The 27,323-nt window shown below is 43.4% G+C and overlaps 1 long non-coding RNA gene across 2 annotated transcripts in view; it reads left to right on the top strand.

The window, feature by feature from the left end:
* LOC134350252 (uncharacterized) overlaps window positions 1-22,966 on the top strand; it is a 79,385-nt gene extending 56,419 nt beyond the window's left edge. For both annotated transcript variants that reach the window (XR_010018857.1, XR_010018858.1), the window contains exons 2-5: window positions 6,310-6,436; window positions 11,408-11,602; window positions 19,790-19,884; window positions 21,397-22,966. This is a non-coding gene — a long non-coding RNA (uncharacterized LOC134350252). The remainder of the gene's footprint in view (window positions 1-6,309; window positions 6,437-11,407; window positions 11,603-19,789; window positions 19,885-21,396) is intronic.
* The last annotated feature ends 4,357 nt before the right edge of the window (window positions 22,967-27,323 follow it).

The following is a 27,323-nucleotide window of genomic DNA, read 5'->3' on the forward strand; positions in this document are numbered from 1 at the left end:
TCCCTTTAGAATTTTATATGTTTCAATCAGATCCCCCCTCAATCTTCTAAATTCCAGAGAGTATAAGCCTAGCCGATCCAGTCTTTCATCATATGAAAGTCCTGCCATCCCAGGAATCAATCTGGTGAACCTTCTTTGTACTCCCTCTATGGCAAGGATGTCTTTCCTCAGATTAGGGGACCAAAACTGCACACAATACTCCAGGTGTGGTCTCACCAAGGCCTTGTACAACTGCAGTAGTACCTCCCTGCTCCTGTACTCGAATCCTCTTGCTATGAATGCCAGCATACCATTCGCCTTTTTCACCGCCTGCTGTACCTGCATGCCCACTTTCAATGACTGGTGTATAATGACACCCAGGTCTCGTTGCACCTCCCCTTTTCCTAATCGGCCACCATTCAGATAATAATCTGTTTTCCTGTTCTTGCCACCGAAGTGGATAACCTCACATTTATCCACATTAAATTGCATCTGCCATGAATTTGCCCACTCACCTAACCTATCCAAGTCACTCTGCATCCTCTTAGCATCCTCCTCACAGCTAACACTGCTGCCCAGCTTCGTGTCATCCGCAAACTTGGAGATGCTGCATTTAATTCCCTCATCCAAGTCATTAATATATATTGTAAACAATTGGGGTCCCAGCACTGAGCCTTGCGGTACCCCACTCGTCACTGCCTGCCATTCTGAAAAGGTCCCATTTATTCCCACTCTTTGCTTCCTGTCTGCCAACCAGTTCTCTATCCACATCAATACCATACCCCGAATACCATGTGCTTTAAGTTTGCACACTAATCTCCTGTGTGGGACCTTGTCAAAAGCCTTTTGAAAATCCAAATATACCACATCCACTGGTTCTCCCCTATCCACTCTACTAGTTACATCCTCAAAAAATTCTATGAGATTCATCAGACATGATTTTCCTTTCACAAATCCATGCTGACTTTGTCTGATGATTTCACCGCTTTCCAAATGTGCTGTTATCACATCTTTGATAACTGACTCTAGCATTTTCCCCACCACCGATGTCAGGCTTACCAGTCTATAATTCAAACAACAGGAATTCTGCAGATGCTGGAAATTCAAGCAACATACATCAAAGTTGCTGGTGAACGCAGCAGGCCAAGCAGCATCTATAGGAAGAGGCGCAGTCGACGTTTCAAGAAAGCTTTCAAATCCCTTACTCACTCTTCCTTCAGTTAGTCCTGACGAAGGGTCTCGGCCTGAAACGTCGACTGCGCCTCTTCCTATAGATGCTGCTTGGCCTGCTGCATTCACCTGCAACTTTGATGTATGTTGCCAGTCTATAATTCCCCGGTTTCTCTCTCCCTCCTTTTTTAAAAAGCGGGGTTAGATTAGCCACCCTCCAATCCTCAGGAACTAATCCAGAATCTAAAGAGTTTTGATAGTAGCAGCAAGAGGAGAAAGTGGCCTGGGCAGTGGGAATCCAATGATGGATGTAGCTTTTCTACGACAGCGTTTCATGTAAATGTTCTCAATGGTCAGGGGGGGGCGGAATGCTTTACTCCTGATGGACTGGGCAGAATCTACTACTTTTTCTAGGATTTTCCATTCAAGGGCATTGATGTTTCCAAACCAGGTTGTGATACAGCCTGTCAATATACTCCACAGTACACCTCAATAGAAGTTTGTCGAAGTTTTAGATGTCATGCTGAATCTCTGCCAATTCCTAAGGAAGTAGAGGTGCTGCTGTGCTTTTTTCATAATGGCACTTACTTGTTGGGCCCAGAACAGATCCCTGAAATAGTAACAACCAAGCATTTAAAGCTACTAGACCTCTCCAATTCTCATCCTCCAATAGGGACTGGCTCATGGGCTTCTGGTTTCCCTCTCCTGAAGCCTATAATCAGTTCCTTTGTCTTGTTGACATTGAGGGAGAGGTTGTTGTGATTGCCAATGATCACAAATACAAAAATAAGGTAGTTATCCAAAATCTAGGAAGTCCGTGGAACTCTAATCCTCAAAAAAGAGTTAAATAGATACTTGATAAGCAAAGGAAGTGTAAGGTGCACAGATAGACAGGAATGTGGGACTGAGGTACCAGGCATGAGACTGAACGGTCAACTCCTGTACGAACTCACATGTTCACAAATACAAGTAAACTGTTGCTTCACCCAGCAAAAGTGGACAGGATCAAGGGGAACAGATCTAGAGTGGGTGCTATATCCTCTGCAGTTGAACGGGGAAGTAGAAATTGATGGAGGTGAAAGAATGAGCCAGAATCTTGGAAGCTGGAAAGAAGAGAGCAGGCAAGATGCTGCATTCTTTTGGGTGTATCGGAAATAACAGGAGATGATATACTAGATTTGAAGGCTATGGGGAGGAATAATTTGGGGCATGAGAGAAGGAAGGGATGCAGGAAACAGAATGGGCACAGTCAAGGGGTGTGTCAACTATGGTGGAAGGAATCTCCAGTAGAGGAAAATTATCTCCATTACCTGAGAACCTCTTAATGGTGACATTTCCATAAGGTTTTGGCCCTGTGTTTCCAGGTGGAAGACTAACTAAGTTTAAGAAGTTGAATACATTGCCACAGTGTAGGTATTGGAAGCCTGCACTGTCAGAACAGATGTAAGGAGAATTAAATGGAATCCGGGCAGCAAGCAAACTGTAGAAATAAGAGAAAGCAGATGCTGAGAGGAGCAGAGGGGGGACAGGAGGAAGCCTTGACTTGAATCATCAGTTGCCCATTTCCTCTACTGGTGGCTATGGGACACAGTGAGCTTGCTGCTCTATCCCCTGAAATGGAGATGGAAGGCAGGAGTTTGAGATGAACTGTATAAAAGTGAGCACAGGGTGAAAAATGGAAGCAAAGTTAATGAAGTTTTGATTAAGTGTAGAAAGTAGCACAAATATAGTCATCAATGTACCAGAAAGAAAGGTAGGAGAGGTGGCCAAACCAAACCTTACTGTGTGCTGGATTCATCACTGAGTTCAATGATTTTAAATAACCAGTTGTTGGCACTATGGCTCCAGATCCCCTTCAAAATTATTTCGGAATTTATATATTACTGCTCTGAATTTTTACCTGCTCTGAGATTTTGTTACCTTGTGCTATTCTCTACTCTCTGTATTTTAGACCTTTGTCATGTAGGCTTACTGCACCCAATAGCTGGAATATAATGAATCCTTTAGAGACAGGGAAAGTTGCTACAATACATGGATCTTCTTTACTGAGCTCTCTCCATTCATACTGGGCACGTGCACTTACGTACAAGTCACAGTCTTTAACTGAAGCAAGGTGTTTTTAACCTGAAATGTTAATTGTGATTTTCTTTCCACAGATGCACCTTGTCTTGCTGAGTAGATTTTGTATTTTTCTGGATGTATTTCAGTTCATCCTGTATTGGATGTCCGACAAACAATGTGGTAAATTTGAGATGGTAGAGTGCCCCATTAGGGACACCTACCATTAACCAGGGACCCCCACCTTTCAGGCTGTGCCCACTTCTCAAAGTTGGCATAAGGCCGGAGGTACAGGAGCCTGAAAGTTTATACCTTGGGGTTCACCAACAGCTTCTCCCCAATACCATCAGGTTCTTGAACTGACCTGAAAGCCCTCGGACTCCTTTTCTTTTGCTCCCTTTCAGTTTGCACAGTGTATGTTATTTTTTTGCCCGTGTATGTTATGCGTAATTTATGCTAATTTAAATTTATGTTAATTTATGTTAGTCGTGTTTGTAATGTACTATACTGCACTGCTGCTGCTTAAAGCTAATTTTCACGGCATTTATACCCTGTATGTGTTTGCCTATGACAATAAATGAACTTGACTTGTCCCAGAGAGAGATTTGAATGACATTGGCATACATATGGAACAAGTTGTACCATGGAATTATTTTGTCAAGGCATAGCATGTTGTTGAGAAATCGAAGGGAGCTTGGGATAGAATCTTTGAGAGCTCTGGGACTGGGCAGTAAAAAAAACATTGCAGTTTGTTTTCTGCAAGGATTCAATAAATAATAAAAGTATTGATTTGCAACCCCCACCACTGTCTTGTTCTTCTCAAGCTCACTACAGCTTTCAAATAGACCGCAATCCTCTCACCTCCTTCAGTACTTCTTCCTCCCATGTTGGTTGACAATCTAGATGGCATAGCCTATGCCTCAATCTATTCTTTATACGTTAAATCCTCTCTCTCTCTCAACTCCAGCCCTGGATAGTGCCATTTAAAGATGCAACGTGTTCCACGTGGCTTTCTATAACAATCAGGCCTTTTTCTCCTTCTGACCCACAGCAGCGTGTCTGACTTGTCTCTTTGCTTACCAACATCTAAAACTTGACGAGCAGAGATAAAAACAGAAAATACTGGAAATACTCAGCGTGGCAGTGATTGCTGTACCCCATCACAAAAGATGTACAAAAAGATATATACCCTATAATCACAAACAAATTAGCAATCATCTCTGTTTGAAACACATTGGCAGCTGTACCCTATAACTATACAGCCATTAATGTTCTGAAGTACACAAGCATTGACAGTCACACGCAGGGAAGCTCATTATCAGACAGTGTAACATACACTCATTAATACATGTATTTGGCATCTTTAGCTGTAGGCCAATTGAATATCACTCCTTGTAATTATGGACCTGTTAACAGAGTTGATCCCACCTCTACAAACTCATTAGTAGGCAATCATTGTAACTGTAGGTGCATTAACAAAGTCATAATTTGTAACGATAAAGCTATCTGCAGTCTTATTCTGCAAATATGCACCCTTTAACTGTGAAAATATCCTGTAATTTTAGACCCATTAACAGCCATATTCTGTATCTGTGAACTCACACTGTTCACTCGATAGTCTTATAGATACAGTATATGAACAAAGCTGACCATGGATCATTTGACAGAACTGTACCTGAAACCCATGGATCGCTTAGTGGGAATTTGCCAGAGATTTTGAGGGAAAATACATACTAGCATCTACTCTAGCATAATAGAGTAGATGCTAGCATACTAGCATAAACTCTCGCATCTTAAAATTTAAGTACTAGTATTATCTTGGCGCACCTCAAATGTATTACCACCAAGGTCAACAAATCCAAACAGCCTCTTAACCTCTTTGGAAGAACCTCATCATCACTGAAAATAAGCTTCAGCTACACGATAACAAGAAAGTAGCTCAAAGGAGAAGTTGGACAGCTTTGCATTGTTTTCTCTGAAGTGTCAGATGGAGGCTTAGAAGAGACCTGATAGGTACTTACAAAATTATGAGAGTCGTTGATAGACTATTACGCTAGAAATGTATTCCAACAAATCCAAAGTGTGAACAAAAGATGTCACCTCCATCTCTCCAGTTTAGGATGGCGCTGGTGATGCCAAGTAATTACTTATCGGCAGCAAAATATAAAACAGACATCTAAAAACCTTATTAATAACACTTTATTAATAACAATCACTGCTAATAAAGGAGAGTTGTGCAGAGGTGAGGTTAGGCAAGTGGAGGAGGAGGTGAAAGCGAGGCATGGCAGAGGCAAGCAAAAGCAGGAGTGAGGTAAGTCCCGATGTCTGATCAAGTTAAGTGCCAGGCTGAATTGGAAAGATCGGGTACGGGCCAAATCATGACAGGGTTCAGGCTCCAGAGCTGTCCAAGAGCAAGGAGCAACCCAACTTAAGTGCTGGGCCAGATTGAAATGATCAGGGTCTCAGGAATGGAGGCGAGGAAGGGGCCAGTTTCGGCTGGTTCTGCTCACTGCTCCACGACGTTTACTCAGCTCGGACCAGAACCAAAGCTGTGGCCTGCTCCAGCTGCAGTGATGCCTGGCTTTCTGTCATCCATAAAGCTTCAGTTCTCCCTATTCCTTCTTCACCTTTCCTGCTTATCACCTCCCTGCTTCCCCTCCCCCACCCCTTTATCTTTCCCCTTACTGGTTTTCCACCTGGAACCTACCAGCCTTCTCCTTCCCACCCTCCCCCGACCTTCTTTATAGGGCCTCTGCCCCTTCCCTCTTCAGTCCTAACGAAGGGTTCTGGCCCGAAACATTGACTGATCACTTCCACGGATGCTGCCCAACCTGCTGAGTTCCTCCAGCGTGTTGTGAGTGTTGCTTTGACCCCAGCATCTGCAGAGTATTTTGTGTTTAGTTCTCAATGCAATATGCTTACTTTTATTGTTTGCACAATTCTTTTTCTCTCGGCGCATCAAGCGTTTGGCCATCTTTTGTTCATGGGTTCTTTCGAGGTTTCTTTGTTTGGTAGCTGCCCGTAAGGAGATGAATTTCAAGGCTATATAATATATATGTACTTTGATAATAAATGGACTTTGAACTTTGAAACTTTGAACAGATCATTGGCTTCAGCCTTCCTGAAGACTGTGGACAAAGCTTTGCAGAATCTACGTGGCCTGCTGCTCTACAAATACTATCCAAAAAGACAGGAAGTTCAGACAGCCACGAGCCTCAAACTATAACAGGTATCACATTGACCCCATGCAGAAGACACCTTTAGCATTTCAGAAGGCCCGTGACTGGGTTAACGGACTGGACACCCGAGTGCGAGATTTTTGATGCCGTATCAAAGAGGAGCCATAGGAGGTGAACATAAACTTAAAAAGGCAGAAAGGGAAACAAAGAGGTAGGAAGGTTTAGTGGGGAAGTTCAGAGCAGTAACACAGAAATAGATAGGACGGTGGACCCAACTTATCCATGATTTCCACACTTGCCCTATATCCCTCTGAGCCTTTCCTATCTGTGTAGCTGTCCAAATGCCTTCTTGTGAGTAAATGGGGTTGATCAATTAAAGCAGCAGAGACGTCCTGGTGGGATGTAGGGTTTCAGATCTCAGAAACTGAAGCTCCCAAGAATAACTGAAAGTGTGGCTTGAGCAAATCAACTCTGACAGCAGATGGGAACACGAGTGACTGCAGATACTGGAATTTGGAGCAAAGAACAAGATGCTGGAGGAATTGGGTAGGTCAGATGAAGGTCTCGACCTGAAACAGCGTCCCTCCACTGAGCTCCTTCAGCATTTTCTGTTTTCTTTACTTCAGATGGAGTCTGACCAAAGTGAAACTAGATTCCTCCCCGAATGGTGAAAGCCAACATTCATTTACATAGAATAAGAACCATCCAGCACAGGAACCAGCCCACAATGTCTGCACCGAACACTACTGAATTAAACCTCTTCTCCCAGCAGAAGATCCACATCACTCCAGTCCCTGCTCACTCATGTGTCTATTTAAAAGCCTCATAAAGATCACTATTGTATCTGCTTCCACCACCACCCTTAGCAGCCCTTTTCAGACACCAACCACCCTGTAAAAACATGTCCCGCACATCTCCTTTCAACTTTCCCCTTACCTTAAATGCATGCCTGTTAGTTCATGACATTTCTGCCCTGGGAAAAGGATTCTGACGATTTACCTGATCTTTGCTCTCTTAAGTTTACAAGCTTCCAGGAGGCCTTCCCTCAGCGCCAGAGAAAACAACCTGTTTGTCCAATCTCTCATATAGTTCATATCCTCTACTCCAGCTAGCTTCCTGTAGAATCTCTTCTGCACTCTCTCCAAAGTCTCCTTAATCCTTCCAGTAATGGTCAACCAAAACTCCAAGAGTGGCTTAACCAAAGTTGATACACTATATCATGGCTTCCTGATTGTTATACTCAATGCCATACCCAGTGAAGGTAAGCATATCATATGGCTTCTTCATTTGTTTTGCATGTCCACCTTCAGTGAGCTATGGACTTGGACCCCAAGGTCCAAGATTTGACTTCTGTTAAAGTCATTGATCTGTTAAATAATTAAATCCTTTCATCAGATCCAATGCAGATGATGGCACACAACTCAATTTACAGCAGTTTTGCCCCCTTAAGGTGCAACTCGGAAGATACTCTTTGCCCATGCAGTGCTGGTGTTTTGAAAGAGTTTTCAGAATAATTCCATGTCCCTGTTCTTTCTACGTTGGTCGGAAAATATTTCCTGTTCAAAGACAGATCACCCACAATTGCACAAAACCCACTATGCAATTTCATAAACCTTTCCATGAATGTAGCTTGAAAATCCATGCACAGTAATCATTTAATTATATTGCTACTGACAACCTGAAAACTTTTTCAGATTTATCAAACACCATTTTTCTTCTTTCACCTGCATTGACTCTGCTCAGTCATATTCACTCTATAGCCTATCACTGAAAGCCTTGAGTTAGAAACCATCAGGTTTGGGAGATAAGTTTCATTATTTTCCACTTTTTATTACATAAAAATACACATCAAGTCTAATAAACAATCCTAAATCTATCCACGCAACATACATCAAAGTTGCTGGTGAACGCAGCAGGCCAAGCAGCATCTATAGGAAGAGGCGCAGTCGACGTTTCAGGCCGAGACCCTTCGTCAGGATCCACCTTAGTTCTGTTCTCTCAGAATCTTACAAGAGTGAATCTATTCTGCATATATTCAATAACGTTCTGTGATAAGGAACTTAAACCACACAATAATCCAGAATCAGCAAGATGTCCTTCCTTTTATGCTCCAGTTCCACTGTGATTGCGATAGACACACTAACTGCCCTGATAATTCCTTGCTGTACTTGCATGCCACATCATATATCTTATGAGTTACACTGGAGTCTTGATCAGCTCAGTAAGTGGCCGAGGACCAGCAAAGGAAGTTGAATTCAGATGAGTATGAGGTGCTGCAGTTTGGTAAGTCAAATCAAAATTGGACTTTCATTGTAAACAGTTGGACACTGGAAAATGTTGCAGAACACAGTGATCTGAGTGAATGTTGTAGACAAAATGGTGAAGAAGGCTGTTGGTATTGCTAGCCTTCATCAGATCGGGCACTGAGTATAAAAGTTGGGAGGTATACTGCAGTTGTACAGGATGCTAGTGAGGGCACCTTGGAGTATCATCTTCAGATTTGGTCACCCTGTTATACAAAAGATGTTATTAAAATAGAAAGAATGCAGAAGAGATTAGGGTGTTGCCAGGACTTACAGGAGAGGTTGGACACAAGGACTTTGTTCTCTGGAGTGTAGATAACTGAGAGCTGATGGTGTATAAAATCATAAGGATGCAGACAGGATGAATGTACTTAGTCTTTTTCCCAGGGTTGGGGAATCAAGAACAAGAGGGCATAGACTTAAGATGAGGGGAAAGACTTAACAGGAATATGAGGGACAACTTTTTTTTGCATAAAGGGTGGTAAAGGGTGTAATGAGACCCCAGAGGAAGTGGCCGAGGCTGCAGAGTAACAACTTTTAAACTACAGTTCGACAGTACATGGATAGGAAAAGTTTAGAAGGTTATCGACCAAACACTGGCAAATGGGACTGACTTGGAAGAATACCTTTGTTGGTATGAACCATTCGGTCCAGAGGGCCTGCTTCTATGCTGTTTATATAGGCATCCGTTAGCCTCATGAGAGCATGGATTTGTGCCTTGGAAGGTTTCCAGGGCGCAGGCCTGGGCAAGGTGGTACGGAAGACCAGCAGTTGCCCATTCTGCAAGTCTCCCCTCTCCATGCCACCGATGTTGTCCAAGGGAAGGGCATTAGGACCCATACAGCTTGGCACCGGTGTCGTCGCAGAGCAATGTGTGGTTAAGTGCCTTGCTCAAGGACACAACACGCTGCCTCAGCCAAGGCTTGAACTAGCAACCTTCAGATCACTAGATGAACACCTTAACCACTTGGCCGTGCTGTATGACACTATGAACCAGCACAGTTAGATCTGGCAAAATATCACCAGTTTCTCATTAATTATAACATATATTTTTCTATGCTTTCTACCAAAATGGAAAACCTCAGATTTTTCCACCATTTATTAAATGTCTTTTAAAAATCCAAATATAACATGTCTATTGGTTCCCCTTTATCTACAGTTGGTTACATCCTCAAAAAACTGTTAAAAAACTGAAACAATATTATTTCTGCTAATCATATTACAATTTTCTAAACATCCTCAGTGATTGATGGTATTACTTTCTCTACTTTTTAATCTGCAGCATCTGCTCCAGAATCTCTCAGAATGGGTTAGATTATCAGTGATGCATCCATTTTCTCTGCAGCCTGCGTTCGTCAGCTAAGCCTGCCTTTAAGAGTTGGCCAAACCTTAATATTCTTGTAATTATCTTTAACATCTCGCTGGATATCTGTCATGAGATTTCCCTCTCAATCTTTCTACTTACTTTTATATTCTTCAGCGCTCCTTGTATCTCGCCCAGTCTGTGGGATCCCAGTGGATCTTGCCTTTCTTTTAAATCTCTCAGCCAACTTCATGACCAGGAATGTTTCATAATACATGCAGAGCTCTTACCCTTTGATGTTATGAGCAAATCCTGTACTACATCACCACCTAACTGAATACCTCCCCCAAGGGCACTGTACAGAGCAAAATCTACACCTAACCACAGGTAACAATGCATTTTGTGCATCCAGGACCTACTCCACTCCCATGGTTATACTGGTCCTCCTCACCACCATGATACAAAATTTGCCTCTTGCCACAGGAATAAGAGCTAGCTCTGTGACATCCATGTGGCAGCCATTGTGCGACAGTCACCCATGTTAAAGGAAACCATGCAAAGACAATCTCCATTCCACGAGATGAAATTTTCCCAGGTTCTGAAAATGAATATTGTAATTTACCAAAGCTCTAAATAAATTTAACTGCTTCTAGATTTGATATGTGTTTTTTTTAAATGCCATACTGCTCGTGTTTCCCTGCTCTTTGATTCAAGAAGTGGACTCAGCTGTAGGTGTGAATTTAATTTTGCTTGTAATCTTTCATTAATTCTCCCCCACAGATTCATTCTCTCTATTGTCACACTCACAGCCAAATTTTCTAAATTTTAACATCAACTCTGTCTTGAACTCGGTGTCGCTATTTATAAATTCCTGGATGGATCCTACCTGTTCTTTTATAAAAAGCAGTTTTATCAATGCTTTCCTATTCTTAAATGGTCTTTTGTCCCTCCTCTGCCACTACCTTCAGTCTTTCATGAGTTGGTATTTCTTCTCTTTATCTTTCTACTCAATACATACCTTGATCCTTTCTTGCATTAACAGCCCTTTCACAGGTCTTTGCCAATCTGTGAATACATGCACTTTATACATAGAGTACATGAGAGGTGGTGGGGGCGGTGGGGGGGTAAAGAGCATTGATCGGCAAGGAGCATTACTGCCTTCACTCTGGAAAACATCCATTAATTGTTGGTGTCTTAATGGAGGGACATCACTGATACTCAGTCCTGCCTTTCATTACCATGGGTCTTCAATTCATCAGTAAGCCTCCAATGGATACTTCAGATGCCTTTTTGAAAAGCCTTATAAATATGATTCGCATTGCTTTACCTATACACGCCAAACAATTGCATTAAATGTATTAATTGAACCTTTTAGACAAGCATTAACTTCCTATATTTTCAAATTAACTTTATAGGAGCATCAGTGGGAAGGCCAGCATTGCTTCCTTCCCCTAACTGGTGAAGCATTCACACTCACAGCAACAATAACAGTTACGTGTTTCCAAGTTAGGATGCCATACGCGGATGGCGGGATTCCCATGTGACTGGTGCTCTCGGCCTTCTTGGTGGCGGAGGACGAGGGTCTGGGAGTTGGTATCATAGTAGCCTGGGTAAGTAGCTACTGCTGTGGATCAAGTAAGTGCTTACAGTTGCAAACACGAGTGGGCTACTTTAGTCTTGATGGAGCCGAGTTTCTTGTTGGAGTTACACTCATCCAGAGAAATAGAGAGGATTCCATCACACTACTAATTGTTGCTTGGAAATGCTAGAAAGCTTCTGGGTCAGCAGAGCAACACTCAGCCTTGGAACTGTTAAAAAGAGTCACTCATCCTAATCCTCCTTGTTGCGTGAGATCTATATCTCCGCAGGTCACAGAACTCCAATACAATTTTATAAGACCCGATACAAATACAGAAATATGATTATAAGACCATGAGATATAGGAGCAGAAATAAACCATTCGGCCCATCAAACCCACTCTGCCATTCAACCATAGCTGATATAGTTTCCCTCTAAATCCATCATCCTGCCTGCTCCCTGTAATCTTTGACACTCTTACTAAACAAGAACCTATCAACCTCCGCTTTAAGTATACTCAATGATTGCCCTCCACAGCTCTCTGTGACAATAATTCCAGAGATTCACCACCATCTGGCTTTTAAAAAAGTTCCTTCTCATCTCTGTTCTAAAGGGATGTCCTTCCATTCTGAGGCTGTGCCTTCTCGTCCTAGATTCCTCTACGATGAAAAACATCCTCTCTATCCAGGCCATTTAATGAGATAGGTGGGTTCAATGAGGTGGGTTTCAGTGAGATAGATAGTCTTTGTTCCTGTAGGAGAAAGTTTAAGGTGAGAGGGGGAAGGTTTAAAGAGGATTTACCTGGCAAGGCAATTTTTTTTTAAACACATTGTAGAAGATGCCCAGAACACTCTTCCAGGGGAAAAGGCAGAAGCAGAAATGATAGCACCATTCAAAAGGCGGTTAGATAGACATTTGCTATTTTTCTGTCCAGTTGCTCAGACTATCTACATAATCCTGGATATAAAACTTTCCTCCTGACTATAACTTACATGATACTTCTTTATTACATCCCGTCATTAACATATATGACAAAAATCAAGGTATTGACCCCCACACACTTTTGCACCAACCCATCAAGAGTCCCAGTGGTGTCAGTCTAAGTCCCACAAACACAACCAACCATTCCCATTTCCTTCTGCTGCTGAACCATTTTGGGCCCAATTTGCCATCTTCCCTTGGATCCCTTGAGCTTTTACTTTTCTATCATCCCATCATAGGACCCTTTCTCACAGATACACACACACATCAAGTACACTACCCTCATCAATCCTTCTTGATATTGCCACAAAGAATTCAAACCAATCAGACAAAACTCTCTTAAAGTTCCAGGTTGATTGTCCCAGATTATTCTGTTCTTTTACAAATGAAGGTTCTTAACAATGGATTCTAGTAACCTTCTGACCATAGTTAAACTAATCACTTAAACTAATTCAAGTAATCATTTAGTTGTACAGTGCAGTACCAGCTATCCTCCAATCCTCAGATATCATTCTGCAGACAGAGAGGTTTGAATAACCAGAGGCAGGTTCTTTACAATTTCCGAGCTTGTTTCTGTTCATAGCCTGGGAGATATTTCACCAAGACCAAGCAATTTGCCCATTTAGAAAGACAGTAAGTGCCTTTACATGGTCTCTTTTACCGTGTTGATCCTATCAAAAATTTAACACTTGTTTACCTTAACAACAAAATCAGATATAATATGATGCTGTAGTTACATCAAACAGGTGTAAAATTTTTTGAAGGTGATCTCAAAAGGTATTCATTAAAACCTTCCATAATCCATTATCCTTATGCTCCCTAAACCATAGTCTTTCTTTAGTTATCCTCACACCGGTGATGATTTATGAAACGTGATTGGATTTTTGTCCTGTGTATTTTCCTAATATCAGTCTTACACTTTCTGCACTCATCAACGCCCATAATGTCTCATATAAGTTTTACGTTCTTGCCCTATCCTTCTCTTGCTATGGATTTAGCTGTACCACCTTTTCGCTTTATGGAATCATGTTTGTCCGGGACATGTTGAATCTCTCCTCAAAAGCCTTCCATTGCTTTGAGACTGATTTACTTTGAAGTAGCTTCCTTCTAGTCTAGTTTTGCCAAGTCATTTCTCAGTGTAATAGAACCGACCTCAGTCTAAGTTAGAGCCTTTACTCCCATATCTCTGCCCTTTTCCATGATCATGCTATTGCTAAACGTTAAATGATCATTGCCACAATAAAGCTCCCCAGTAATACACCTTCCACCAGTACAGCCTCATTCCTAGAACTCTGTCCAAAATTACTCTCCCATGCTTGGGCTTGGACAAAAAAAAGTTCTACTGAACATCTGCACTTAATACATGTCAGGTTATGACACTAATCAGTAAAGTGTTTGCCCCTTGATATCCCCTTGACTTCAGTTTCACTTGGTCTCCTTGTGAGCAGGTTATTGATGAGTAAATGCCACTTTGTAGCACTGTTGACGACACCTCCTATCACTGATAATGATTAAGAGGAGACTTTTCCACTCCTTTGGCAGTAATTAACTGGATTAGATTCATCCTGTGTATCCGGGCAATTCTCCACATTTTTGGACGGAAGCCAATGGTTTAACTGGCGGGAACAGCTTGGCTATTGATGCAGTTAATTCTGTGTTTTTGCTGTGATCAATGCTCTCCGCTGTTCCTCAGCATCACATGGAGTGAATCAAACTGGATTCTGCGATGACAGATATCTCGAGTAGAATCCAAGACACTGGGCCCAAAACAGTTGCTAATGCATTAGACATGCTTTGGGCATTCACATTGTTGACGAAGGAGCTGCTCCTGTTCTTAAGGGGTTTCACCCACCACATGTTGTTTAATTGCCTGCCTTATTCATGAATAGAAGTGCCAGTATTGCAGGGATTTCAACTAATCCATCATTTGTCTCCTGCCTGCTAGTTTTGGAGGCATGTAGACCTGTGTCATTGGCACCCCACCTTTTGGCTTGCTTGGCTCTTCTCTCAGTCAGCTACCTCTGCTCTCCTCGCGAGGGCAGAGCTCGCCTGCTGATTCGACAGAAATGAAGGAGTGAGGAACGAGCCGGGCCATCACTTACCCATTTTCAGTGGAATCACAGATGTCTGCTTTCAGACCTCCTGATCTTTTCCAGTGCTTTTCACCCTCAGCACAATGGGAATGCTGCACAGCACAATACATGTCCTCAGTGCTTGTCCCTTCAGTACATACTTCTCCCAAAGCTATCTTGCCAATTCTGACATCCTCTGCAAGAAAGTCTGTAGTTCTTCCTGCGAGTGTGTGGGTTTCCTCCAACAGTCCAAAGAATGCCGCTTACTAGATTAATTGGTCAATGTAAATTGTCCTGTCAGTAGGCTAGGGTTAAATAGATGGGTTGTTGGGTGGGGTGGCTCGTCTAAATGAAATTGATGCATGTGCAACAGGGAAACTGGCAGGAAGAAGTTGCCAATTTATCTTTTGAGTTGGTTAATTCCTTGCCAACTGTAAGTTTCTCATTCAGTGGTGTGCTCCCTTGGAGATGGATACACGAGTTCTTCATCACTGGTGCATTTGCTACTCCCAGTGCTGCTTCCAAGTACTGTTCAACGTGAAGGAGCAACAATCCATCAGTCAAGGGACAACAGGATAAGGTGTCATCTCCTGCGCTTAAGCCGATGCCAGCCAAAAGGCATCATGGGGTCCAGAACCAGTACAAGGACAGCTTCTTCGCACCTCTTTAGCGAGGTTGTCCTTGTGACAGCGGACTCCAAAGTGAGACTCTTCAAATAAAATGTTAGACTCTTGCTTGAATAGTTTCTGCAGCAAATATTCTAATGGCTGGCATTGTCAATTTCAGCTCCAGTTCATTTAGCCTTTACATTTTTATTTTATTGTTATTTTTATTTAGAAATATAGCACAGTAACAGGCTCTTTTGGCTCAACAAGCTCAGGCCACTCCATTACACCCAGTGACCATTTGGAACCCTGTGGAACGTGAGAGGAAACCAGAGCAGCTGGAAGAAGCCCACGCAGTCACGGGGAGAACGTACAAACTTACAGACAGCGGCAGAAATGAACCTGCTCGCTGGCGCTGTAATAGCGTTACGCTAAGTGCTATGCTGCCATTGCTCGTCGTTCATGGGCTTTTCAAATTCACATATCCAGTTGGATATTAAATGTTGCATTAGTCTTTTAAGGCAACTTCATTCCCTGCATTTATTTATGAAAACTTTTGCTCCTAGTTCCACTTTCTCTATTCAGCGGTAATGGGTATCCCATACTATCCGCTGCACACTCTTTCATGATGATGCTGGTGATCCTATACAGTCCTGTATGGCAGTGATCCCACATTCTCTAGACACAGTTAAGCCTTTCATTTCTCCAGCATCTCCTCTTTGCTGGCAATGCTCCTTCACGGACCTCTTTCTCCCAGGACTAGGCATCTTTCCTAAGACCTTTGCTAAATTACAAGCAGTTTGTAATCTCGGAAAGATGTGGAGGAACTTGGGAGCAAGCAGAGAAAGTTGACTGGAATGTTCCCCAGGTGAATTTTAAATACTGCTAACATGCCCTCCTCAACCACTATTTCTGACCGCTTGTTCCCTATATGCTCCATCCTCTGCATGAAGAAGCTGCCCCTGATGACCATTCTGATCTCTCACCTATGTCCTCCCGCTTTTGCACCCGCTTCCTGGAGAAAGGACATGTTCTGTCACCTTCTACATGCTCCTCGTGATCAGATATTCCTCTATCACGTCACCTCTCTGTCTCCTTTGTGCCAGGGAATAAAGTGCTGGCCAGCGCAACCTCTGATTGTAGCCCAGGTTAAATCGGCCAAACCAGTCCATGCCAATTACATCATCAGCCTAGCTAGCCCCAAAGTGCTGCTTTTAGCCCATATCCCTCGAAGCCCTGGCCCATTCATGTACCTGTCCAAGTATTTTTTAAATGATAGCATTGTACCTCCTTCAACCACTTCCTCTTGCATATACTTACCACCATCGGTATGGGAAAAAGTTGCCCCTCAGGTCCCTTCTAGTTTTTTGCCCTCTCACCCTAAGCCCATGTCCCCCAGTTTTGGTCTCCCCCTACCCTGGGGAAAAGGCTGCAACTCTCAACCATAACTATGCCTGTCATCATTTTAAAGACTTCAAACAAATCATATAATCTATAGAAAAATACCAGACCTGATAATTCAATTTTCACAATTACACTGCTCCCCGTTTACAGAAACAGTTAGCTAATCAATGGGATATTTAAAAAGGATCCAATCCATACACATCACATAGCTGGCCATTGATGACCCAAACCTCAGACCCTCATGGTAAAATCAAAAGAACCGCCACATCAAATGAATTGAATTCACTCTGCACAAAGGAATCACAGAATACACAACATGTATCAACATGTGAGTGAGGGGCCAGGGTCACCACTCAGCTCCTCTAGTCTGCTCAGGTCTTTAACAACCTCAGGCTGATCTGAACATGGTCACATCTCTCCAGCCCCACACTTCCCTACCCATCCAGTTTTCATCTACCTTTGCTTCCACTGCCCATTCAGCAACAGAGTTCCATGGTCTCGTGGCTCAAAGGGAAAAAATACACTTCACCTCTGACTGACAGAGTCATACTGAACACAGTGACCCAGTGTGTAGACTCAGACCAAAATCCAGTGATCCTGCGTACATGATCAGGCCAATCCCAGTGATCCTGTGTACATGATCAGGCCAAACCCAGTGATCCTGTGTACAGGACAGGATCAGGCCAATCCCAGTGATCCTGTGTACAGGACAGGATCAGGCCAATCCCAGGGACAGCCCCCTACCCAGTACCGGACCAGACCAAACCCAGTGACCCAGGGTGTATGATCACATCAAACCCAGTGACCCTGTGTACTGGATGAGACTGGACCCAGTGAACCAGTGCCTTGTGTCAGTCTGGGACCAGTGGCCCAGTGTACTGTATCAATTGAACCCAGTGAACTGGGTCAGCCTGAACCCAGTCACCCATGTACAGGATCAGCCCAAACCCAGTGACCCAGTGTACTGGATCAGACCGAACCCACTGACCCAGTGTACAGGATCAGCCAGAACACAGTGACCCAGTGTATTGGATCAGACCAAACCCAGTGACCCAGTGTGTTGGATCAGACTGAGCCCAGTGACCCAGTGTACTGGATCAGACCAAAACCAGTCAATCTAACTGCCGACCTCAGTCAAAGAGGTGGTGTATAGATCATTCATTATGTGATTGACCTTGTGGATCACATAATGCCCAAAGTAAACAATCACAGATAACCAATAAACATACAGTATACACCAAATCAACCACAGGAATGGTCACTGAATCAATAACGTATATAGAAACAAACATGTTGAGTAAAATTTTCCCCAAAACACCACGCTCGCTGACCTTCCATGCTACAGAATTCTACAGTGGTCGATAATACAACTGTTGCACCTGAACCCAATAACAAATCTGAATACCGGATTTCAACATGTGCTTCAGGAGCCGAAGGCTTTGTCACTAGAATGGGAGGTTGAGTTTTGGTGGGAAGTAGTTGCTTATGGCCAGTGTAAGTTTCGGGATAAGAGACAAGGTAATGAGCAGACACAACATCAAGCAAATACCATAAATTGGAGGAAGAGGATCGAGGGTACATGTGATGGAATCACAGGGTTTCACAGCATGGAAACAGGCCCTTTGGCTCACTTTATTCACACTGTCCTTTCTGTCCATCCACACTAATCCCATCTGCCTGCATTGGGACTGTATCCTTATCAGCCTTGTCTCTTAAATATAAAAACTCACACAAGTTGATAGGGCGATTAGGAAGGCTTATGCTGCGTTGGCCTTCATTAGTCAGAGTTCAAGAGCCTCAGGGTAATATTAAAGCTCTATAAAACTCTGGTTAGACCACACTTGGAGTATTCTGCTCAGTTCTGGTCAATTCATTATCGAAACAATGTGGAAGCCTTAGGAAGGGCACAGAGGAAATTTACCAGGATGCTGTTGGAATTAGAGAGCATGTCTTATGATAAACGGTTGAGCGAGTTGAGGCTTTTCGCTTTGGGGTGAAGGGGGATGGGAGGCAAGTTGATAGAGGTGTATAAGATGATAAGAGCGATAGACAGACTGGACAGATGGCGCCTTTCTCCCAGGGCAGTGGTGGATAATACCAGAGGTGAGTGGAGAAGGGCTTAGGGGAGATGTCAGAGGTGACTGAGAGCAGTAGGTGCCAGGAAACCACTGTTGTGGTGCGTGGTATATTAGGGACACTTAAGAGACTCTTAGATAGACATATGGATGAAAGATAAATGGAGAGTTATGGACTGTGTAGGGGGGAAGTGTTAGATTGATCATGGAATATGTTTAAGGGTCAGCACAACATTGTGGGCCAAAAGGCCCCTACTGTGCTGCATTGTTCTATGTTCTAACTCACCACCTCCTCTGACAACGAGCTTCTGAGAGCAACTGTCTACTGAAGGGCCAAAAAAACCCTCAGATCTCCTTTAAAACTCTTTCTCCCTCACATTAAACCCATGCCTTCTTGTTTTTGATGCCCGTACCATGGGAAAAGGATTCCGACTAGCTGGGATCTATGCCACTTAGAGATTTATAAAGCTCCATCAGGTTACCTGTTGCCTTCCTCCACTCCTGTGCAGACTATCCCAGCTTACCTAATGTCCTCCAGCCCAGGCAGCATCCTGGTTCAGCCACGTTGATATCATGCCAAGAAAGCTCACCAGCACCTCTACTGTGTCAGGAGGCTAAAGAAACTTGGCATATCCCCGTCAACCCTTACCGATTTTTATTGTTGCACCATAGAAAGCATTCTGCCTGGGATCAGGCTGGCTCGGTAAGGCAACTGCTCTGCCTGTGACTGCAAGAAACTGCAAAGAGCGTGGACACAGCTCGGCACATCATAGCAACCAGCTTCCCCTCTATGGACTCTAACTGCACTTCTCACTGCTTCAGTAAAGCAGCCAGCACAGTCAAAGACCCCACCCACCCCACCTCTTCTCCCCCTCTCCCATCCAGCAGGAAACTACGTACCATCAGACTCAAGGACAGCTTCTATCCCACTGTTAACAGACTCATGAACAGATCTCTTGTACAATAAGATAGATTTTTGGCCCCATAATCTAGCTCATTATGATCACCATACTGTTTCCCTGAACTCCACTTTTTCAGTAGCTTTTACTCTTTATTCTGTATTATTACTGTCAACATTTCAGGTTGAAGCCTTACATCAAGACTTGTATTCTATGCCCTGATCAACCAAGGCAAGGATGCCCATCATTCTTCGTCCTTCTATCCATCTGTTTGAGAGGTGAGTAGGATCTACTGCTGTCCGGCGATCGGTTACAGCATTTCGGAAGTTTGCATAAAGATTGTCACAGAGTTAGTGGTGTGGAGAAGACTGGAATTTCCAAGTCTGGAGCCAACCAAAGCAGAGTTAGAAGTTAGCAGAGAGAACAGATATTCAGAGTAGAATGAAGTCTGCAATATTTCTGAGGTGAAAGGCAGCAGTTCTGTGAAGGACAGGCAAACACTGGAAGCTTATTCTAGTCCAGAATGAGACAGTTGCCAGAAAGATGGCTTCATTGGCTCCTCTCCAGCTTGGTTGAGCCTTATTAAGACAGAGCATAGTGTCATTGCACCTCAGACATCCCTCCAAATGGTTAACCCACATTATTGTGCTGCAGAGGCCAGAGTTGAAAGCTTTTATGGCTTTCAATCTGTTTCAGCATCACACCTTATCGGGTCCCAAATTCAAAAGTGAAAAAAACAAATGTGTGCAGATTGCAAAGGAGATCTGCAAAAATCGCAACATTTACACACTGACAGCAAGCAGTAAATCTTTCCTTAGAATATTTCAGACTGTACCGCTGCTCCCCAGCTTCATCGCCTCTGCACAGGGGTGGGCAGTCAAATGGAGAGCAATTATAAACCTTTCTTTATCCCTGTGCAAAGATATTGTATAATTTGGGTGCACAATACTGTCACCTCTGTAATTCATATTGCCGCCCATTCTCCAAGGCTGAGGACAGGTTATTAGGGCACCGGCACCCAACCCGCTGTGTTGCAGACTTTGGATTCAACCACCAGAGCAAACTAGGTGATAAATGCAAGATTATGTTGTACAGGCGACGACAGTGTTACGGGGGGGGGGGGGGCGGGCTGAGTGCCAAGAAAATATCCTGTATTATAATTTTCCATAACAGAAAACCACATCATCTGTGCATGTGTCAAGGAACTCAGGTTGAAAATATATTTATGTTTATCTATTTACACATAAATTCCACATGAAGAGTTAATCGCAGATTTTTGGTAGTAATGTGTGATTTCCACGAGGCTAAATTCTGCTATCCGAACTAGAGTCACCTGTATCCTTTCAATGACTCCACAACAAATCACTTTTTCTGCAACTTGCATTTAGCACAATCAAAATACCCTTCCTCCACCACCGGCTGAGCAATTTCAACAAATAGGGACATCTCCCAAACAGTCACACTTGGAGTGTTGAAGAAATTGTGGAGTGGAGCTAATTTTAGCCAGCAGAGTTGTGCGGCTGAACAGGGCACAAATAATTATCAGTGATGAGGTTATTCTGGTGGTCCAGTTATTACTCAGGTTTGTGGCTGAGTGGGAAAGATAAGGCTCCAGGTGCAGGAACACCAGAGCTCCCATTTACAGGCACCATCCACTCACATTTTTAACCTACCAGAAGCATCACTGAATTGAATTCCAGGGTTTTATCAGCCCAGAGATCATGGATTTGCCCCTACTTGCAAAAGTTTCTGATGAAATGAAAATTAACACTTTTTTTTTTACATTTTAGGGCTCACAGAAAAAGAAACATTTTCAAGAAACAGCAAATGATTGCAAAGCATCCTACTCGCGGCAGTTGGTCATTAATCTCTACAGCTGTAGCTCAGAGATGTGCACGTTGCATGATTATAAATGCTCTAGGAACTACCTGAATGCCGTTGAGTTTAAACAAAGCAAGAAGTGATTGTGAGAAATCCTAACAAGGAGCACAGCATGAAGTACCAAAAAGCAACAGAAACAATTGGACAGGAGTGGGAAACAAGACAATAGCCACACAGCGAGACGGCGTAATTTCTCATTGCAGGAAGCCAGGAACATTCCTTCTCGTTTTTTTTAAATGCACACAATCACACAAACAGCTGTTACCACATTCAGCCCACGGTAAAACCCCACCAGAACATCCCTATTGCAAGTGTCTCCGCCACCAAGAGAAAGACCCTGAGACTTGTGTGGAAGAAGCTTGGGTTTGCAATGGGGAGTCACCAAAATCAGCAACGTGGTCTCTTTTGCACTCAAAAGCTTACTGAGGCTCTGCGAGCATTGCTTCACCCGGGCAAAGAAAGAAATAGTGGTGCAGGAAGAGGACACCGGTGGGAGAGGCAAAAATTAGGGCAGCGGGAAAGAGGAACAAAAAAAAGGCATGACGATAGATCTTCAAAACCTAGGAGGATGAAGTAGATGTCAGGAGTAAGAGAAGTGAACACAAAGAATGAGAGCTAAAAAGAAAAGCAGAAAAGGCAAGATATATAAAAAAATGAGAGTGGGGGAGGGGAAACAGAGGGCAATAGGATGAGGAGCAAGCATAGGAGTTAGAAACTAGGAAGGAAAAGATGAGCCAAATCGGGCACGCAAAGCGTGAGAGCGGGAGAGGGAGTGGGAAACGAAGGGGGCGAAGCAGCAAAAATCAGACAGAACCAGAAGGGAAAGAGGAGTGGCAGAGGAGCTGGAGACCAGGCCTAGCAACCCTTCAACTGGTCAACGGATGAAGCTATGATGCTCAGTCAGCCCATCTGCCTTTTCTGGATGCTCTGAGCCACTCCATAGTTAAACAAATGCACTAGATAAATCAACAGCAGGAACACAAGACCAGCTCTGCCTGTGCCTTTCAGTTCAACTAATAAGCATAAATTATTCTGCTATTGACAAACAATCACTTTCCTTATCTCCACATTACTCTCTCTATTTTCTCTCTTTCCTCAGCCTCTCCCTACTCTCCCTGCTAACAGCAGCCCAGTAATCCCCGACGCCTTTTTTCTATCGACCGGCTTCTGGCTCGGCCGCTCGATCCACACTGTGACATTCAGATCAATACTGCATGAATAAAAAGAAGCCTTTTCCTCTCTCCCGGCTCCTCTCTCTCTCTCGTCAGCTTACCGTCAGACGCTCGTAGTCCCAGGGTCGATTTCAGCTTCCATGCGTTGTCAGATGTGGAGCGCTGGAAAACGAAGGGAACGGGCAATGGAACAAACATATCGAGACTGACAGGCAGTTTTCCAACCTTGCATACCAGGGACCCAAGTTGGTGTGTATGTGAGTGTGTGTGGCTGTATCTGTGCCTTCAAACAGGGAATAAAGCGTGAGTGGTGAAGATTGTAACAGTGACAGTTATATGTGCTCAGAACTGACTATCTGTCTCTCTATGTATTAAAATCACACATACACCACATACACACGCATGCACACACACACACACACACACAGACATACACACACACACACACACACACACACACACACACAAACAGAGGCACACTGTACCCCTTCACCTCCTCGATTACTGCCGTGTGAGAAGCCAGCAGTTCATAGCCCAGAGTAAATGCATGTTGGTTTCACAGCTTGTTGGGAACAATGGACTCCCCCCCTCAACCTAATCTTCTTGTATTGTCTGGTACTATCATTCTCTCTCACTCTCTTTCATACTCTTCCCCAGTTTGACAGCTGACGACTGATTTCAGAGAGAAAGCGATCCGTCCCCTCTCAGTCCCCCTCAGAGGAGCCCCTAGCCCTTCGCAGACAAAAGCAATTATTCCAAAGGTACAATATTCTGCGTCCGCTACACACCAAAATCACACCTCCCCCTTCCTCCCCACACAGAAGACCATAGCAACCAGCCTTCCCACAGCTCCAGCTTAAACGGTGCAGAAAAATACATTTAAAAAAAAACTTCCTCTCCCTTAAAAGATAAATGACATGTTAAGGGGCTTCCATTCAATGAGCAGGACAACTTTAATTTCATTCTAAGGTCAAAACTCAAGCAGCAAATCCAGCTCTGTGATCAGCCAGGGCATCAGTGAAGGCACAATTAAAAATCCTTTCATTGAGAATTTCATAGGCAGGTGATTCTGTGGAGCATCCACATTCAAAGCAAACCGTAATAAATTGGTGAGTTTAAATATCAGAGTGCAGAGAACTCGACTTGAACTCATCAGTAAATTCTCTGACGGTAAAAGGAGGAGGGAGCTGGGGGTGTTGAGACTCAGACTGAGATGGGTCTGAAAACACGGTGGGGTGAAGGGTGAAGGGTTGGGTGGGGAGGGGGGGAACAGCTAATTACACCAAAAGAAAAATATATCATCACAGAGCTAGACGTGACATGGGCACAGGCAGTTGCTGATAATGTAAAGCACCACTCCCACTAAGCAGCTGCTGGCCAATGGTGTAATGCAAAGAGGAACTTAATGTGGAAATGGTTACATTAAGGGTTTGGCCACTGAGAGATCAAAGAGCCAGGCAAGCAACTGGAGGATGCCCACCAAATTTTCATAAATAACAGACAATTTCTCAATTACTTACACAAATACACAGGATCCAACTTGCCCCTTTCACTCATTAAAGTGCCAGACCTTTCACAACAACCATTGAGTTGTAGTTATGCAGCAGTAAGCAGACCCTCAGTTCAACTTGTCCATTCTGAACAAGTTGTTTACCTGAGCTAGTCCCATATTCCTTGAAACTCTCCTATCCGTGTACCCGCCTACGTGTCTTTTGAACACTGTAATTGCACCTGCCTCTACTACTTCCTTGAGCATTTTGTTCCATATACCCACTGCCCTCTGTGGGGAAAAAAGCTTGCTCTCAAGTTCCTTTCAAATCTCTCCCTCCGCTCTTTAAACCTATGACCCTTACCCCGGGCCATAAGATTTATAAGAACGTATGGAAGAGAAACAAGCCTCTGAGTTATTTATATCCATAAAGACACAGTCATACAAAGCTGAAACAGACCCTTCAGCCCAACTGTGTTGCTAGCAAGCTAGTCCCATCTGCCTATGGGACAGATTTGGCCCACACTCCTCTGAACTTCTGCTCTCCATGTACTTGTCTAGGTGGATTTTGAATGTTATTAATATACCTGCCTCAACTGCTATAAAACCATAAGACGTAGGAGCAGAATTAGACCATTTGGCCCATTAAGTGTGCTCCATCATTTCATCATGGCTGATCCATTTCCCTCTCAACCCTATTCTCCTGCCTTCTCCCAATAACCTTTCACGCCCTGACTAATCAACTTAAATGCACCCAGTGACTTGGCCTCCATAGCCGCCCGTGGCAACGAATTCCACCACCTGGCTAAAGAAATTGCTCCTCATCTCTGTTCTGAATTATATCCCTCTATTTTGAGGCCATGCCCTCTGGTCCTAGACTCACCCACCAAAGGAAACATCCTCTCCAAATCCACTGTATCTAAGCCTTTCAACATTCGATAAGTTTCAATGAGATTCCCTCCCCCCCACCATTATTCTAAATTCCAGTGAGTACAGGCCCAGAGCCTTCAATCACTGTTCATACGATAACCTTTTCATTCCCAGAATCATTCTCCTGAACCTCCTCTGAACCCACTCCAATGTCAACACATCCTTTCTTAAATCAGGGGCGCAAAAAACTACCCACAGTACTCCAAGTGAGGCCTCATCAGTGACTTATACAGCCTTGATTTTATTTATATTCTAGTCCTCTTGAAATGAATGTTAACATTGCATTCACCTTCCTCACCACCGATTCAACCTGCAAATGAACCTTTTGGAAATCTGCACGAAGATTTTTGAAATTTCTCCCTATTTAGAAAATAGTCTATATTTTTATTCCTTCTAGCAAAATGTATAATCAAACGCTTCCCGATACTTTATTCTATCTGTCACCTTTTTGCCTATTCTCCTAATCTAAGTTCTTCTGCAGTCTCTCTGCTTCCTCAACACTACCTGTCCCCCCACCTATCTTCATATCGTCTGCAAACTTGGCTACGAAGCCATCAATTCCATCACCCAAATCATTGAAAAACAACTTAAAAAGAAGTGGTCCCAACCCAGACTCCTGTGGATCTAGTCACTGGCAGCCAACCAGAAAAGGAACCCCTTATTCTCATTCTTTGCCTCCTGCCAATCAGCCAATGCCCTATTCATGCTAGAATCTTTTCTGTAATACCCCAGACTCCTATCTTATTTAGGAGCATCATGGACGGCACCTTGTCAAAGGCCTTCTGAAAATCCAAGGACACAACATCCACCAATTCTCCTTTGTCTATGCTGCTTGTCATTTCTTCAAAAAATTCCAACAAATTTGTCACATGAAATTTTCCACTAAGGAAACCATGCTGACTTAGGCCTATTTTTTCACGTGCCTCCAAGTATCCTGAAACCACATCCTTAACAATCGACCCCCAACCACTGAGGTTAGGCTAACTGGCCTATAATTTATTTTTTCTGTCTCCCTCCCTTCTTGAAGAGTGGAGTGACATTCGCAATTTTCCAGTCCTCTGGAACCATGCCAGGATCTATTGAATAATGAAAGATCATTATTAATGCCTTCAGCCACCTCGTTCAGAGCCCTGGGGTGTGGTCTGTCAGGTCCAGGTGACCTATATACCTTCAGACCTTTCAGTTTTCCAAGCACCATCTCCCTAGTAACAGCAACTGCACTCACTTCTGCCCCCCGACACTCAAACTTCCTGCATACTGCTAAGTGAAGTCAGAAGTCGTAATCAGGTTTAATATCACCAGCATACATGTCATGAAATTTGTTGTCTTTGCAGTAGCAGTACAATGCAATAGATAATAATAGAAAAAAAGTGAATTACAGTAAAAAGGTATATATATTATAATAAAATTAAATAAGTAGTGCAAAAATAAAAAAAATAGTGAGGTAGTGTTCATGGGTTCAATGTCCATTCAGGAATGGGATGGCAGAGAGGAGGAAGCTGTTCCTGAATCGCTGAGTGTGTGCCTTCAGGTTTCTGTACCTTCTTTCTGATGGCAACAATGAGAACGAGGCATGTCCTGGGTGATGAGGGCCCTTAACAATGGATGCCATCTTTTTGAGGTACTGCTCCTTGAAGATGTCCTGAATACTATGGAGGCTAGTGCCCATGGTGGAGCTGACTAAGTTTACAACTCTCTGGGGCTTATTTCGACCCTGTGCAGTTGCCCCCACCCCATACTAGATGTTGATGCAGCCAGTTAGAATGCTCTCCACGGTAGATCTGTAGAAATTTGTGAGTGCCTTTGGTGACATACCAAATCTTCTCAAACTGCTAATGAAATACATCCACTATTGTATCTCCTTTGTAGCTATATTGATATGTTGGGACCATATGTTGTGTCGTCCACAGTGAAGACTGATGCTAAATACTTATTCCGTACGTCTGCTATTTCCTTGTCTCCCATTACTACTTCTCCAGCATCATTTTCCAGTCGTCCAATATTTACTCTCATGTCTTTTACTCTGCATGTATCTGAAAAAAACTTTTGGTATCATTTTTGATATTATTGGCTAGCTTACCCTCATCTTTCAACTTTTCCCTCTTCATGGTTTTTTCAGTTGCCTTCTGTTGGTTTTTAAAAATTTCTCCTCAAACTTCTCGCCTCAAATTTTTGCTCTATTATGCCCGCTCTTTTGCGTGTATGTGGCTTTGATTTTCCTAGTCAAACGTGGTTGTGTCATCCT

The sequence above is a fragment of the Mobula hypostoma genome, chromosome 8 (assembly GCF_963921235.1).
Source record: "Mobula hypostoma chromosome 8, sMobHyp1.1, whole genome shotgun sequence".
Lineage (NCBI taxonomy): Eukaryota > Metazoa > Chordata > Chondrichthyes > Myliobatiformes > Myliobatidae > Mobula > Mobula hypostoma.